Below are 15,393 nucleotides of genomic sequence, written 5' to 3' on the forward strand. Positions count from 1 at the left end.
CTTCAAAGTCGACTGCTGGTTCCTCTGGTTTAAATACAGGCATGTGGCCACTAAAACTCAGAATTGGACATTTGATCCTGGCAAGGAAACCAGGCTCTTAGGCTGTTGCTACTTCTTACAGGACGCCTCTGCTCTGGCCTCTTGAGCTGACAACACACAAAAGGAAACACCTACGAAAAAAACTCACCTGCAAAGACCACTTCCCAGTGCCCTTTTCCCATGGAAGACATCTCTGGTAGAGAAGCAGAGGTCTCTGTTAAGGCCATGTCTCCTGGCTGTGGAAAATAGGCTATATCAGTGTCCCACGTCTTACCTGCTCCCAGCTCATGGGCCAGTGGGAGACCTAGTAGAACCAAGGCCCTTTCTATGCCTACATTTCTTTTGCAATGAAGGAGGGGTGATTGCAAGTTTTGCCACTTCCATGATTGGCACACACAGGGCACACCCGAGTGAAGCTTCGTGCAATGACAGGAGTGCTGTTATGGGAGCACATGTGCCCCGTTATGGTGGTTCCACGTGTGTATCAGTAGAAGTGGCCAGGGCTAGGGAGATGGCTACGGGGCACAGGATTTTTTAAAAAATTCCTTGTGAGGTATGTGCACCAGCGCAGATACACAGCAACACATGGGGAGATAGGAACTCCATCGCATATGCGCTCCTGGGCAGAGATACATTTGTTTTAAAAACCTCAGCGGTAAAAAATACCAATACCCCATACACACACCCCTCACAGCTAAGTGGCTGTTTGCTGATCCTGGAACTCACTGTGAACAGCACTGACCTAATGGGGGGGGGCACACCACAAATGTTCCTTGCAATGGATGCAAGAGAACTGGAAAAACCAGTCAGCGATATTCCAGGAAACCTGAGAAGTGGAGCTGAGAACACCGCGGGAGCAGGGGAACATCATGTGGCCCACGAATGATGACTGCGATACAATCCTGGAATAAATGCCTGGTGTAGACATCCTAAGTTCTCAGGCGCCTGGCTGGGCCTGACTCTACAGTGTCCCCTTCTGACTCAGAATCATATCAGAGGCTAGAGCTCCCCCAGAACTGGCACGATGACACGCCAATTGTCCACAGTTCAACGCTGCACTATGCTGCAACTAAAAAGCAGGAGGAAAGTTCAACCCACCACAGTGCTTGCAGAACATGCATCGGATCCAGATGTAGTCAGGGTAGACCCATTCAAATAAACAGGAATTACGTCAGTCATGACTAACTGAAGTCCCATTGATATCAATGGGTTTACTCAAAGTATGACTAAATCTGGTTCCAACCCCAGATACAATTATTTCCTTTTCTTTATCAGAATGTCTATTTCGTAGTAGCCATTTAAATGGTAGCACTTCTCTGACATTTTAATTAAAAGTTAAAATCTGCATTTCAGCTGCCTGACTACAAGCCGTAGTTAAAGCACAACGTCTTTTAGAAGTTCAACTGATTTAATCAGACGCAAGCTTAAGGGGGCTGTAGCTCAGTGGTAGAGTAAAGGCTTTGTATGCAGAAGGTCCTGGGTTCGGTCCCTGGGATCTCCAGATAGCACAAGGGAAACTCTTGCCTGAAACCTTGGGAAACCACTGCTTGTCTGTGTTGATGACAATACTGAGCTAGATGCTCTGACTCAATAAGGCAAAAAGGAAGGACTACTTCACACAGCACATAGTCAGACTGTGGAATTCGCTACCATAAGATGTAGTCATGGCCACGAATTTGGATGGCTTTAAAAATGGGTTGGATACATTCCTGGAGGAGAAGGCTATCAATGGCTACTAGTCCTGATGGCAATATGCTAATTCCAGTATCAGAGGTTATATTCCTATGTACACCAGTTGCTGGGAAACACAGACAGGAGGATGCTGTTGCACACAACTTCTGCTTGTGGGTTTCCTGTGGGCAGCTGGCTAGCTACTGGCTGAACATAATGTTGGACTAGATGGATCCTTTGTCTGATCTAGCATGGCTCTTCTTAAGTTCTTAAGGCAGCTTCCTATGTTCCTAAGCACCATTGAATTCAATGGAGCTTCATCCCAGATAACTATGCATAGGACTGCAATCATGCTAACTGAATACATTGGGTACTATGTATTGCTGCTCTTTGGTGTGTGTGTGTGTGTGTGTAAGCACGCACACACTGACACAATGAAGTCCCGCACTTTCAAAATTTAGCATTGCCCTACTGTGCTCATGCAGATCAGACCTGAAATTGTGTGTTTGGAGAGAATAGTCATTTATGACCGAAAGAATATGCTAGGCAACAGAGTCAAAATTAGCCCTTCTATGCCCCAGGAAAGAACTACAGATGGCAATTTGAAGAAATAAGTCTGGTGGGGTACATCATTGACCTAAACAAATTAATTAAGAGGTCTTTCAGGGTCATCACCTAAAAGGTGACCTGCCAGCTGTTTTTGGTTTTGACCTACAAACATGTTCATTGTCAGGGCAGAGGAAGCGTATGTCCAATCTTCACCAGAAGACCTTCAACAAACAGCTGCAAAGCATTAACCTTCTCCCTGGGACAATCTGGTCCATCAAAAAGCAGCTTCTTTCTTTCCAAAAGATGGAAGGCTCTTTTATATCCGTGATTTTTCTACCTTAACCCTTTGAGACTAATATTGGAAGACATTGGGAGAGTCCAATGATTTCCTTTGTATTCTTACTGAAGTTTCAGATGCCTTAACATCTCGTAACCTGCATTGCTTTGATCATATTGTCTTGTCTATTTCTGAGAATATTTTGTTTATTTCTTTAGGAAGCACACAACCTAAACCTAGATGTGAGTATGAGGCCAGGCCTCTACTCCAGGTCTATAGCTGCTAGCTACCTAATGGTAATTTGTATATTGCTCTTTTTATGACACAATATTTATTGTGTCATTATAGGCTCAAGACTATTAATAGGTTACAGGTTGCCACCTTTATTCCTGTCCTGGCTCCTGAGCCGTTAACAGCTGCTTGATGCACAAAAATGTAACAAGGGATGCACGGAGTTTGTAAAATCCATTCCATCTGCATTTTGTGTATTGTCAGATCCCTTCCATTCTATCATCCACTCATTGACAGAATGTGCATTTTCGGGTGGTGATTTTTATTGACTAAATTTGCATAACATTTTGAAAAGTAAAAAAAAATAGAATCCATGGAACTCAGGAAATGCTGGTCTTCTGCGAAATCATAATAATCAGAAATCATTTGATTCTGTTGTGGATTTCTCTGACATCCCCAATGCCATCAGTATCTCTTCTTTGGGGTTGTTTTACATACATTCTACTTTTCAACAAGATTGCTACATAATTCTGTTCAGCTTCTTGGAAGATTATGTGTTAATCTAGGTAAAGTCACTTAAAAGCATTACTGAAGCGCCACCGGTCTTGACCACCATGTTAAGGAGGGCTACATTTTACAAGATTACAAACGTTAGTAGGCATCTCATATCTCAACAGAATGGTGACTGTTGTGAGGTTTAGCTGTGATACCAGTATGTTGTAGACAGACAGACTATCAATCAATATTGCTGTGAGCCTCATTGACTTCAGCACTTCTTGCTCAGAAATAAGTGTGAATTTGATGTTGGGGTAAATGTCAGGTAAGGACTGTTTGTTTTGCTGGGGCTGAGGAATGCAACAATTCTGTACCATTGAGCTAAGTGGCAGAGCTTCTATACAGGAAAACCTTTATTGGCTTAATTTCTGCATTCAAAGGCAAATGAACAGTGCTGAGGAAATTGAAAACAAGGGGGGATTACAACCTCATGCCTCAACAAATTTAAGATGAGGAAAGCCAAAGAAAAAGAAAGAAAGAAAAAAAGAAAGAAAGAAAGAAAGAAAGGTTCAAGCATGAAACTGTGAACTACCAACCAGCCCTGAGCCAATATGTGAATATACTCAAATATGATTATTTATTTATTTATTTATTTATTTTTGCATTTATATCCCACCTTTTTTCCTCCAAGGAACCCAAGGTGGCATACATAATCCTCCTCCTCTCCATTTTATCCTCACAACAACAACGCTGTGAGGTAAGTTGGGCTGACTGGCCAAAAGTCACCCAGTGAGCTTCATGGCCAAGTGTGGACTAGAACCCGGATCTTCCAATTCCTAGTCCAACACTCTAGCCACTACACCACACTGGCTCTCAAAACATAAGAAGCACCATGTCAGATCAGGCTTATCTATCTCTCTATATCTCTATCTCTATCTCTTGTTTATTTAATCATTATATTTTAAATCTACCCAATAACAAACATTCTCTGAGTGCATTAGAAAGATTATAATAATAATAATAATAAAAATAATAATAATAATAATGCAGTACAATACAACAGGGATGGGCAACCTTTTGGGGCCATGGACACATCGGGCAATATGAGTAAATATCCTAATCATCATCACAAAAGCGCCGCCATGGGAGACATGGTATAGGACAAAATAACCAGCCTACATGACAAGGCAAAGGCAGGGTCTGAGCCCCAAAATACTGAACAACCCTTCTGAACAACCTACATTTTCAGCACCAACAAAAACCTATTCAAAGCAATCCCAACTGCCGGTAAGAAAATGTGGTATCTTTGTTTTTCTTTTTAAGTGTGAGGGATGGACACCTAGGCAGGCACCAAGAAAGGTGTCCATAGGTGCACTGGTGCACATGGGTGCCATGTTGCCTACTCCTGTAATACAGTATCTAGTGCAGCATTCTGTTCCCATAGTAGTTCCCTAGATGAATATGGGAAACACAAAAGCAGGACTTGAGCGCAATAGCACCCTCACACTCATGTTGCCCAGCAACTGGCTTTGAGAGGAATAGTGCTTCTGATACTGGAAGTAATATAGGGCACGTCTAGATGGGACGATATCCCAGGGATCATCCTGGGATCATCCCTGTGCATCCACATGACACACAGGGGATCCCAGGAGCTGGGAGGGATGATCCCTTCCTTTCCCAGGGATATGGCCCTACACTTTAATCCCGGTTCTTCCTGTGGTTCTGGGATGATCCCGAGACTGCAGGAGGTGTAGCCAGGCATCCCATTTTCATCCCGGCTCCTTGTGAGTAACCGTGAGGACCTGGGCAAGGAGCTCTTCAGGAGCAGTGTGCCCATTGGGGGTGGAGTGGGGGGAGTGGGAGTAAAAAATTTTTTTAAAAAACCCTACGTTTTTGAAGGAGTGCTCGAGTGCTCATCTTGAGTATGTGTGTGTATATATATATATATATATATATATATATATATATGGCCATGATGTCCTCCATCCTCCTGGGATGTCACATGCCGTGTGTGGACTAAGTGTGTGGATCTCACGATCATAAAATTGCAAGATCCTTCCCCCTCCCTTTGATGTTCTAGCCATGGCCATCAAACTCATTCATAAGTTATCCTCCCTGCCTTTGTTTAAGGCCCCCCCACAATTTTAAAGCTGTCCAAATTGGCAGTCATCCATACATTAATTCCATGTTACAAATTCCATTAATGTTTGCTGCCTGTTAAAATACTGAGAGAATAAAAAGGTCTTCACCTGGCATCTGAAAGAATATAGTGTAGGTGATTGATGATAGATAGATAGATAGATAGATAGATAGATAGATAGATTGATAGATAGATAGATAGATAGATAGATAGAATAAAGGCATTACAATGTTAGCAGTTTTACTTTCAATTCCTTTGCTCATAATCTCCAACAAGGAATTTAGCCAAGGGGATTTTGTGCCAATGACAAAGCATCCCAACGCCTATTAGATGAATGGCCTCATACCACAAGAGACTGGCCCAAAGGGTAGTTGTGAAGATAAAATGTAAAGGAGGAGGAGGAGGACCATGTAAGCTGCCTTGGGTTCCTTGTAAGAGAGGGATAAAGGTGGGATATAAATACAATTAATAAATGTAATTAATAATAATAAATACTAAAGGCAGCCTAAAATACCTTTAAATAAACAAAAGAAATAGATCTTAACAATTAGTGGCTGTGAAAATGAAGTAGGTGATTTTGTCATGCTTTTTGGATGATTTTTCTTTTACAATATGGCGAGGAGTGCCTTGGCTCTAGCTTCGCAGTAATTAGTATCTGTGCTCGACAAAAGCACAAGAGAAATAAAAAGAGGATTAGAATTATCATCCTAGTTGAGAGCCTCAACATTTGACAAATAAAACGCAATTCTAAAAGTTATTACATTTTGATTTGGGACCTATGGGGCAGCTCCCTTCTGCCCCCATTACAGTGTCAATCAGCCAGCTGATTTTATTGCACGGAATCATCCCTTGTTCTCTTTTCACCAGAAAAGAGACACAGCCACAGGCAGGAAGGGGAGGGGGTGATGAGAGGAATTTGAACAAGTCAATCAAATCAATTCATCTCGTGAACAACTTACAGCAACAATTTTAGGACCTTTGCTCTAATCTTTTTAGCAGCCACAGAAAATAAAGCCACTTGATTAGTTACGTAAGGATCCAAATCTACAAGTAGTTTACACATTTCATCAACCAAAGTTCTATCAGACATTCCTCCCCTACAAAGGTGCAAAAAACCTTTTCCTAGGACTGCCATATTGGCCCTTTCTACACCGTATGGGTGTAGAAGGAGGCGAGGGGGTGATCATCCCGGACTTACCTTCTTCCGGGATCATCCCCCATGTACAAATGGCCAGCATGACATCCAGGATAGGAGGAGGAACATCTCGGCAGTGGAGGCAGCCATTTTTTAAAAAGCGAAACTTAAGGTAAAAAAAGCCCTGACCCCATTTCCCACCCTCCCCCACCCCTGATGGCCCTGAACTCCTCCCATCTTGGCTCCTTCCCTCTGATGACCCCCACTAATTGCAGGGAAGAGGGAAGAAGCCAGGATGGGCACCTACACCACCCGCGGTCCTTGGGCTTGTCCCAGGACCATGGGTAAAACCGGAATAACTGAGCTCTCAGTTATTTTTGTGAACTGCCCAGAGAGCTCCGGCTATTGGGTGGCATAGAAATGCAATAAATAAATAAATAAATAAATAATCCTGGGGAAATGGAGGGATCAACCCTCCCTGATCCTGGGATCCCCTGTGTGTCATTTGGATGCACAGGGATGATCCAGGGATCATCCCTGGAAAAATCCTTTGTGTAGAAAGGGCCATTGTTCACAGAACAATAGATCATGAATGATATCTGTTTGTGGAACCCCACATATACAAAGTCAATAAAATATGGGAATATTTGCAAACTTCCCATCCAGTCATGCAGAAGGCTTTGCTCGGATGACTTCCTTCGCTCTGAATCAAGGAATTAAAACCATAATATAAACACTGCTCACCCTTATAAAGATGGTGATACCTGCTAAATCCTGTTTCATTAATGTTTTTCTCATCTTTATTAGCATCCTGTGAGTATAACCCGTCTCTAATTTTAACTGAAGAAACACTTAAATAAAAGAAAGCCCATGAGAGAGGAAAATGGCCCATCTTTCAAAACAGGAAGAAGTCCAAACATCTCTGTTCTTCTGTTCTAAATAGCAAAGTCTAGTCAAATGGTGGTCAGGCATAGTGATTAACCTTTTCAAATAGAAGAAAACTGTCTGCTCATTCAGTCTGATAGACATTGATGGTAGCTCCACATCAACACAAAGAAAAGCAGTTTGAGTACTAGGAGTAGAATTTAAAACAGCAAAGTTAAAATTAATTTATAGACTGTTAAAATACAGAGAGAATAAAAAGGTGTCTGAAAGGATATAGTGTAGGTGCCAGGCGAACCTCCTTAGGTAGCTCATTCCACAGCAGAGAAGGCCCTCCTCCTGGTAGCCACCTGCCTCACTTCCTTTGGGATGGGTGAATCACTAACATTTGAATTTTTAAGATCTCACATTCTTTCTCTCCCAAATATGAAGAACTTTGGGAAATTCTTATCAATAATAAAATTCTCATCCATCTTCATCAGCAATAGATGACTAGTGTGTTTGAGTGGAGTCTTTGCACATGTCTCTATACATGCGTAGATCCACTAAAGGTAGATCTAGATAACCCCCTTCATACATTTGGCACCCTTGAGAATTCAACACCTCAACAGCGCGTTCTTGGCACATTCCAATGGGCAAGAGAAGGCTCACTGTACATTTTGCATGCACAGACCAACAACCAGTGCTTGAGTTCCAAAGCGGTGTGAGAGAGGTGCTGTAACCCCTTGTTTTTTTGAGCTGCTGTTTTGGAGAATGTTTTGGGGAAATGATTTGACTATGGCCTTAGCTAGACCTAAGGATTATCCCAGGCAAATAGAGGGGTCGTCCCTGCATGCTCCCGGGATCCCCTGTGTGTCATTTGGATGCACAGGGATGATCCTGGAACAATCCTGGGATAAAGGCGTGGTCTAGCCATGGCCTAAGCCTAAAAGTGGAGTGAGTCCATGGACACAACTTACGGATTTCATTAACACCCCGCCACCCACTGTCCTTCTCCCATAATTTGAGTACTGCACACCACACCAATGCCCAAACAACCTCGGTGGTTTCTGTGGACATGTGCGCCATTCATCACATACTTACATCCTCAATAGTGGTTGGGACACATGACACACGGTGTGATTTTTAACAGTCAGATCAGCCCAGGATTTTGACTGGGATTGCTGCATACCAGGAGGTAAAACCTCTCTCCTGTTTGCTTCCTGAAATGAACAAAAGAAAAGAGTCTCTATTGGCATCAATGGAGGATTTCAGAAAGTGAATGGTGGTGGGAGAAGGTTTAATCTCAGGGTGCCATGGACCCAATCTGAATTGGGTCTGGGCACATTTACACTAGAGAAGAAAGAAAGAAAGAAAGAAAGAAAGAAAGAAAGAAAGAAAGAAAGAAAGAAAGAAAGCATAAAATGTAATTTGACTCATACATCAGCAACCATCACACAAGAAGAAGCTGTGATAGATTTTTGTTGTTGTTTCTTTGCTTGATTGCTTGCTTTATCTCCTGCTTGTTGCCCGCCCGGCAGTGAGATTTCTATTGAGGTCACACGATTCTGCCAGGAACAGGAAATTGGAAAACAGATGTTGATTGAGATTGTGTGTTTTGCCACTGAAATGGCATTAAATTAATACTTCTCTGGTTTTCTTTTCTTTCTTTTTTTTCTTACAAGAATATCGCTGCTAGCCTGACAAAATAGCAAGTGGGCAGTGGGACAAATGAAGCATTCATTTTTTAAAAAGTAAATAAAAATACCATGATGATTAATTTTCTAGATTTTGTCTCTCAGGGCCTGTCTAATTGTATTGTGCTGTATCACCATGTAGAACAGAATAGAAACTTTTCTTTGCATCAGCCACAAGCCATTGCAATGGAGACATCATGCATATAACAGAACAGAACAGATAAAATGATCAGACTGAAAATTATAAAATTCATACCAACCACCAAAGACACCATATATAAAGCACTGCTAAGCAAATAGAAGTACCAAACTAAAACTAAAAAAGAGAAGGAAAGCAAGGATTCAGGGCACTGTAGCAGAACTTAATTTTATGGCCACCCCCAAACATCTGGCAAACATTGCTTTCACCCATTTACCTTGATCCACAATAAGGAAGGGTACATATAAATCAAATGAGCACCCTGGGAGAGAAACTCATGGTGGGGTAATGAACAATGTAGCACCTTGCAGATTTTAGGTAGATTAAGCAGATCTCCAAACACATCTGTATAATTTTGCTCCCAAAGTCATAACAGCCATTCTTTGGAGTGTTTTAAGCATTGTGCACAGAAGAATTATATCTGTCAAGAAATACTTTTGTAAGCCACCGTGAGAGCCTTTTTTGGCTGAATGGCGGCATAAAAATCCTTAAATAAATAAATAAATAAATAATTGTTTCAATGCAGGTTGTCTTGATGATCACAGCTGTTACTGATGGCTAAATGACCGATTTTTGAGACCAAACCTTTTGAATCTCCCCTAAATCCATATATCATTAGGACAAATGCCTTGGAAGCTCCACTGAAGTAAAATAAGGTCTTCTATAGTTTACACTTGCTGAAGATTGTCCCATGAGCGACGTGTTGAGATGGCTTTGAGACACGACCATTTGGTCTGCATCTGCTTCCATATGTCTGAACTTCTGCAGACCGAAAAGAATAGATGGCATGTCATTTGAACATTTCCCTGTTTGACATAAGGGACCTTCTGCATCCAAAAGATGTGCTCTACCACTGAACTACACCCCCTCCCCAAATTCTGAACTTGCCTTGTGGCATCTCAGAATCAATACAGCCTTGGTTAACCTGGTGCCCTCCAGATATTTTGGACTCCCATCTTTGGATAGGAGTCCAAAACATCTGGATGGCACCAGGTTGGCGAAGGCTGCAGTAATGCAACAAAAACATCCTTCATATTATAGAACAGATCTAAAGAGGGCGGTAGGGTTAACCTCTTTCAGCCTGAATGCCAAATTCCATTTCAGAAAAGGTCTTGGGGGTGGTCACATTCCAGTGGTGGGCTGAACTGAAGGCAAAAGAGGTGGGGATAAGAGCACCATCATATTTGAGTTTAAGGCTCTTACTGTCAGCAATTAATTCTTAAGGGGGTATTTCAATCTTTTTGAATGGGGAGAAATGGCACACACAAAACTGCTAAACCATTAAATTCTTGGTGGCCAGGAGGATGGGGATGTAGCACCCTGGGGAATCCCAGAGGGCTGAATTGGGACCCCAAGGAGGCCAGATTGGCACCCTGGTCTAAAGTCTCAGGCAAAGCTCCCCAGTCCTTTAACTGGAGGTTGAGTCTGGGATCTTCAGTTCAATCTCTCTCCTCCCTGGGAAAGTAATGGTGGCTGGAGCTGCCACCGTCAAGCATCTCCATGTTGTGTGCCTCTAAGGCTACAATCCTATAACACTTTCTTGGGAATAAGTCCCACTGAATTCAATGGGGCTTCCTTCTGAGTCCACGTTTATAGCATTTCACTACAACAATCTTCTAAGGTTGAGAGGAAGTGATTTAAATATTTCCTCTCCTGCTAGAAGACCACAATAGTGAAGAAGCGTTTTTGTGTCCTGCATTGTATTAGAAAAGTACCATACACCAAGGTTAGTAAGGTGCTCTCACCACTGTCACCTTCCAGAAAAGCCTTCTGGCAAAGGCAGAGAGGGAATATTTAAAATTACACCTGATTTGAGGAAGTTGATATAAGCCAATGATGGCCAGCTGTTGACTCTACAGGAGAAATTCAGTTCCTGTCCTGGTCCTGTGTAGAGCCTTTTTCCTTTTCCTTTTCCTCTTCCAATCTGGCTGTTCATAAATCAAGTTAACCCTTAAGCAGTTCTTTGCAATGTTACAGTGCAGAACAGGTTTCACCCAGTCTTAGCCAGCAGAGCTAGGAGAAGGCTAAATTGGGTTTCAGTAGAAAGTTCCTTTACACTTGCAATGAACCCTGATAAATTTGAAGACTATCTCCAGTTTAATCAATAAAGGCAAAGCAGAACATGACATTGGCTCCCCTGCTATCAGACTGGCTCTGAGCAATAAATTGAGGATGGAGCTCTCCAATTATCAACCTACACCAGTCCAGGAACAGTTTCCCACTGTTCCCACTGCCCCAGACCAACAACAGAGCTTTCCTGTGTCCTTACTCATTAAGAATTTGTTTATATACTACCATTTTACTTTTTTCTTAATCGAGTCCCCTGAAGTAACTCCTGAAGACTTGGGGAACCTCCAAAGTTGTATGGGATGAGCCATGGAATACAGGAAAAGGGGTAATAGGCAGATATTGGGAGGGGGCATAATCCTACGGCCCTGGAACTTGGCCTTTGCTTTGCCTCACTGGAAACTGAGTGTTGCCTTACTGGAAAACAAACTATTGCCTAGCGCCCCAGGCTCATCACACACACACATACCTGAAGGAGACAGGTATCACCCAGGACAGAACACTGATGCTGATTGTATAAAACATTCAGCTCAGCAAAAGACTGGGAGGGGCAGCTGTGAGTGGAACAAGCAACATCAGAGTGAATTCATTCTATAATAACTGTGTTGTACGCTGCACTTGAATGATATTGCAGTGGATAAATCGATACTTGTAATATTTCTTGTCAGCATGACTGTGATTCTATAACCAACCAACTCTGGCATGGCAGCCTCCCCTGTCAATTCCTCTTAGCCCAAAGTGACAAATGAAGAATTCTTTGGTAAATGTGTGCCTGTAGTTCTGGTCAATATCAAGATTAATAATGTTTTGAGGAGACAATGTTAAGCAAGGCCAGCCAATGACAATTCAAAAGTCTTCCATCAGACCTGTCATAAATGCTGTCGTAAGAAAATCCAGTTAATGTTAAGGATCAGAATCCTGCCACGGGCAACCACAAAACCTCCGTATTAAGAAACCTTTCAAAGAAAAAAGGAGGCACTATGAAAACTGCATAGTAGGGTCTGGCAGTGAAGAATGGCGGCTCCAACATCAGTGGGGTGGTGAATCCAGTCCAGGTTTCAGTCAAAACCAGTCAGAACTCTAAAGGTGCTTTCGCTCCTTGGAGAGATGCTTTAGAGTTCTGACTGGTTGTGTTGGAACCTGGAGTGGATTCACCCCCACCCCAACGTTGGAGACTTCAGCCTCCACTGGTGTATGGGGAGAAAGAGGGTGCTTGTGTACATTTTTTTTTCTTTAGAAGCACATCCTTGCTGACATGTTGCCTGAGGCTATAGCACATGTTCAGCAATATTCAGCAAGATCCGAAACGCTACTCTGTGACACATTAAAGCTGTTATTGTTCTTTTAAAAGTAAGAACATTTCTTGAGATTATTTCCCACTTTATCCTTTATAGAGCAAAGCTATCAACAAAGGACATTTACCTTTTTGAAAGTAAAGGGCGCCTGCATCCTTGGTCATACTAGTGAGCTTCACAGAGGAGATGGTGCACTGCTGCTTCATCATTTAGTATTTATTGATTGAAAACATTTCTAATCCAGCCAGTGAATAATGTCTGGGTGTATTACAATCAGTTAAAAAACTAAAATGTAGTTAAAAATATAAAATACAACACAAACATTTAAAATAATAAATACAATATAATGCAAAACAAGAAACAGGAAAGTTATAGATGAAAAAGCCATATTAATTTGTCTACTCTGTGACACATTGAATTTGTTATTGTTGTTTTTGAAGTGTCAACATTTCTTGGGACTATTTCCCCCTTTATCCTTCAAAGGTCTCTAAGGGAGCAATCCTATGGTCCCTAGACAGAGTTGGGGGGAGTTATAGGAGAATATGGTATCCTGGATCTGAGGTAGTGACAGGGCTCTGACTGTGGAACTAGGAATCTGCACTCCCCACCCATTTCCCTGCCCCTCACAGACAGAACCATGCCAGCTGCCTCTCTGAGGTCACAAAGGTGACCTCAGAGAGGAGGTAAAGGGGACAGGGAGTGGACTGGGGAAGCCATGATATGACATATCCCCAGGCCTCCTTGGCCTCCTTTATACCCACTCTAATGTGCCTCCCAGCTAGATGGGCAAAAAAGCCCATCTAGCAAAAATGCAGAGAGGGAGGAGCATGGACATGAAGATCACTTCCACTGCTGCTCCTGCTCTGCATAGGATGCCCGTAAGATTCCGAGTCCAGAGGAGTCTTACGGGCATCCTATGCCGTAAGATTATGCCCTAAAACCCCTAAGTCTACATACAGGTGGTTTGAAATTCAGGATGCTATCTCCCATGCACCCCTTCTCTGAATGCTGCCCTAGTAGCATGTTGGATTACAGAGACTTGGATGAAAGGTCTATTTGGATATATAGGGCTCATCTACACCAAGTAGGATATGCCACTATGAAAGCGGTATGAAAGTGGTATATAAAAGGCAGGAGCCACACTACTGCTTTATAGCAGTATTGAAGTGCACTGCAGGATCTACACTACTGTTTTATAGTGGTACTGGAGTGCACTGATAACTATTGGGGCCCATGACACATCTACACCAAGCAGGATATAGTAATATGAAAGTGGTGTGACAGCGGTATACGGTATGTGTCGATGGGCCCCAACAGTTGTCAGTGCACTTCAATACCACTATAAAGCAGTAGTGTGGCTCCTGCCTTTTATATACCGCTTTCATAGTGGAATATCCTGCTTGGTGTAGATGAGCCCTTCTGCTTCACTTCCCCATCTGTGAAATGGGTTCTCTGTTTGTTTTTGAAATATGTTTGTTACATTCCTATGGCCCATTCGGTTTATTCCCTTCCATGGGATGGGCAATAGGATGTACCTTCCCATCCTCATTCTGTCCCAACAACTCAACCCCGTAAGATTAAGCATGGGATCCTTAGCCCTGTAGCTTCAGAAATGGGTATACATTTTCTTTTCCTCTGGCACCCACTCCTTTGAGAACTGTTTCAAGCCTTTTCTTAACAGGGGTGTGAGGGGGGGAAAGCTGAGCACGGAGCCAGGGCTCACAAGTGTGCAAAACCATTATTGAAATTTGTTTTCCAGTTTCATCTCAGTATTAAAGTTGTTTGGCATTTCTAATGCAAGTAAGTTAAGGCACAATCCTATGAATGTTTAGACAGAAAAAAAGTCTACAGCTCCCAGCATGCCCCAGGCAGCATGGCTGGGAGTTGTAGGAATTTTTTGCTGGGAGTTGTAGGACTTTTTTCTCTGTGTCTAAATATCTATAGGATCATGCCATTAGTAAGTAACTGCTTTAGAGTCCTGTGTCCTTGACCTTTTTTCCCCATCACTTACATCTTTTAGACTTTTGAATGATTAAGAAGTTCATGATCTCATGCTGAGTGTCTCTTTGCTTTTACTGGAGTGCTTCAAGTTAATATGCTTAAGCAACTCCAGTAAAACTTTGGAGAGAGAGAACAGTAGTCACTAATGAAGACAGATGCTTTGCCGAGGGAAACCATTTGGCATCCATCCAGCCATCTGGATCGCACTTGCTTCTTTCAGTAGAGATGTCCAAGAACTGTTCCCTTCTTTCGCTTAACTCCAGCGTGCCCTCCACCTTGTGATGGTAATAGCTCATGAATCAGAAATGCTAAATACTCTGCAATCACAATGATGCTTGTCAATAATGTCAGCTTAATCAGTACTAATGGAACCTTATTTCATTAACTGAGATAAACAGCATGGTCATTGCGTATAATTTTGTTGTCAGAATATGGCTTTGCAGTAATAAATCTTGCTTTGGCCTCTTGAAATAGAATCATTTAGAGCTTCTTTTTTAATTCACGTTTTTATTTCTTTGTGAGTTACGTTAGTGTAGAACAGGCTTCTTCTTAAGGTTGCCCTCCAGAAAAGTTAGACAGCATCTCCCATCATGCTCTCTGGGGATCATGGATATTGTAGCTCAAACAATTCGAAGGGCACCAGCAATTGAGGAAAGGCCTCTTGCAAAATATTCAGGCCATGGGTGTAAATGCTTGAAGAAAAATGAACACAAGCTTTTTTCATTCAGGGTGAAAG

Source organism: Elgaria multicarinata, chromosome 6 (genome assembly GCF_023053635.1).
Source record: "Elgaria multicarinata webbii isolate HBS135686 ecotype San Diego chromosome 6, rElgMul1.1.pri, whole genome shotgun sequence".
Taxonomy (NCBI): domain Eukaryota; kingdom Metazoa; phylum Chordata; class Lepidosauria; order Squamata; family Anguidae; genus Elgaria; species Elgaria multicarinata.